This window comes from Scylla paramamosain, chromosome 4 (genome assembly GCF_035594125.1).
Source record: "Scylla paramamosain isolate STU-SP2022 chromosome 4, ASM3559412v1, whole genome shotgun sequence".
Classification (NCBI taxonomy): Eukaryota; Metazoa; Arthropoda; class Malacostraca; order Decapoda; family Portunidae; genus Scylla; species Scylla paramamosain.
The window spans coordinates 6,220,001-6,222,500 of record NC_087154.1 but is presented as its reverse complement, the minus strand read 5'-3'; the positions used below and the strand labels follow the sequence as shown (position 1 = coordinate 6,222,500).

The 2,500-nt window shown below is 40.9% G+C and overlaps 1 protein-coding gene across 1 annotated transcript in view; it reads right to left on the bottom strand.

Annotated features, from left to right (window-relative positions):
- LOC135099427 (uncharacterized) overlaps positions 1 to 2,500 on the bottom strand; it is a 36,525-nt gene that overhangs the window by 11,580 nt on the left and 22,445 nt on the right. The window lies entirely within an intron of this gene.

Genomic DNA, 2,500 nt, shown 5'->3' with positions numbered 1-2,500 from the left:
GAAAGGTTCGGATTTTTGTGTAGAAGAGGCTGATGAAATGCTGTTACATTTGGAAAAAAAAAAAAAGCTCATTTGAGTTTTGCCTTCTTAAATTGTGAATAAAAAAATGTGTTATGAAGTATGCATCAGAGTTTACATTATCTATTTATCTATTTATTCGTTTATTTATATGTATAGCAGCGAGACAGTCTGGTTATCATGCTTCCCTGTGTCCTTCACACTTCATTACATGTGAAATCATTTCTTACATCTTAACTGCCTTAACTTATTAGTCTGCATCCATCTGTTTTTAATTCAGTCTGTAAAATATTCCAATTTGTAAAATGATTAAGAGCTTACGGGAATATAGACTCAAAAAGATAGAATACGAATAGATATAAGAAAAAATATATATAAAAAATACGTGAATATTAGAGTAAAATTTATAAAGAAAAGTGAATAGATAAATAAAAAAAACAAAAAAAACATACAATTTCCAATATCCAACTCCTGGCGTGTGTGTGTGTGTGTGTGTGTGTGTGTGTGTGTGTGTGTGTGTGTGTGTGTGTGTGTGTGTGTGTGCGCGCATGCAGTCGGTAAGTGAAAATTCCAAAACAAAAAGATACAATGAAAAAATAAAACAACAGAAAAAATGGGAAGAAAAAACCCGTAACGACGGTATTGTGAAACACTTTGGGTTGTTCACTTTTTGCATCGCCGCGGCCGTCACGCTAACGGACTCTCAACACGTGTACTTTTTTCCTTTTCCTTTTTTTCCAATCGCACGGACTTTAGCACTTTTGCCCCCTCCCGTGCAGCCTCTCGTGTAGCTTTGCCTGGAGTAACAACTGCTGCAGGAGGCGGAGGAAGAGGAGGAGCTGGAGGAGGCTTAGAGGAGGAGGAGAAGGAGGAGGTGGAGGAGGCTCAGTTCATGTGTGTGGCGGGAGTTATTGGCGCTTTCTTGTGCCAGAATTGGTGATTTCTTTCCTCTTCTTTCTGTGTATTTCTTTGAGTTTTGAGTGCAGAGAGAGAGAGAGAGAGAGAGAGAGAGAGAGAGAGAGAGAGAGAGAGAGAGAGAGAGAGAGAGAGAGAGAGAGAAAGAGAGAGACCCTCAACATACCCTCAGACAGACGAAGGGGATACAAATTATTATTACGAGTCCCAATAATCCTATGTCCTTCTCCGCGCCTTTCCCTTCCCTGTCTGATGACTGAGTGCCCTGACCTTTCTTTGATTCCCAAGTCAGGCATGTGGACATAGAGCATGTTTGTTAGTGGCATTCTTATCTGTCTTCCTTCGCCATGTACTGAAGCATCGAATTGTCTCTGTTTTGTCATTATGCATCGTTTTCTATTGTACTGGTGTGTTGTAAGGGTGTTTTACCTTCAGTTCAGAGTTTAAGGCTTTATTTGGACACTAGGAAGCTTTTTTTTTTTTTTTTGCTTGTCGATTCTGCAGGTGTGGTTACTGGATAGACTCGGTAACTCAATATTGGTAGTATGGAAACTTGTATATGTAGCCTTAATTGACATCGTTATCTGCTAAATCGTGACACTTTATTAAGGATTCCAGACTGATTTACAGACTTCGTTCATGGACACGCGCAGAACCGTGGTTATGCATATATGCCAAAAAAAAAAAAAAAAAAAAACCACAATCAGCTACATATCTTACAAAATATTCAGAAACATTTCCAGAAGGCCCCTTGTATCGCAGCGAGATGGAGCAGTCAACACAGGAGACACAGCACTCCAGACGAGACACACATGTGCACTGTATACCCTCCGAATCCGACCTAATCAATGTGCCTACCTTACGGAATGCCTTAGGTACTTGGAAAGGAAAACATGTGACAGATATATAGATGAGGACAAGTGGCAATTGATAGATACATTTCATACAGGGCCTGACACGTGTAGACCTAAGGGATTCTTGCAGCTTAAATTTTCTTATGTTTTTTTTTTTTATCTTATATGAAGGAAAGCGAGGGAAGAGTACTAATAGAGAAGGAAAAAAGGCTAGGATAAAGGAGGCGAGGGGAAGGATGGGAAGAGCCAGGAGTGAAAGCAGGTGGGGACGAAGGAGGAGGAGAAGGAGGAGGAGAGAGCCCACTTCAGCGCCTTGCCAACAGTGTGGAATGAGGGGGGAAATATATAAGGAAAGAAATTACGGGGAAGAAAAGTGACGACGAAAGGGAAAAAAGTGGATGCGTTTGAGTCGTGTTACTTCCCTTAATGAGCCGAGGAGGAAATTGTGACCTGCTGAGGTACGGAGGATGGAAGAGGAAGGCTGCCAGGAGGGGAAGAGGAGGAGGAAGAGAAGGAGGAGGAGGAGGAGGAGGAGGAGGAGGAGGATAAAAAGTAATTGCAGTAAGAAGATGAAGAAGACCAAATAAAAAGGAAGGATGAGACATTGGAAAAGTAAGAAGATATTAAAAAAAGAGAGAAAAGGAAAGAAGGAAGAGCTTTGTTAGAGGAAGTAGAACAAAAATAATAAGTGGGAAGGCTACGAAGATAACGGA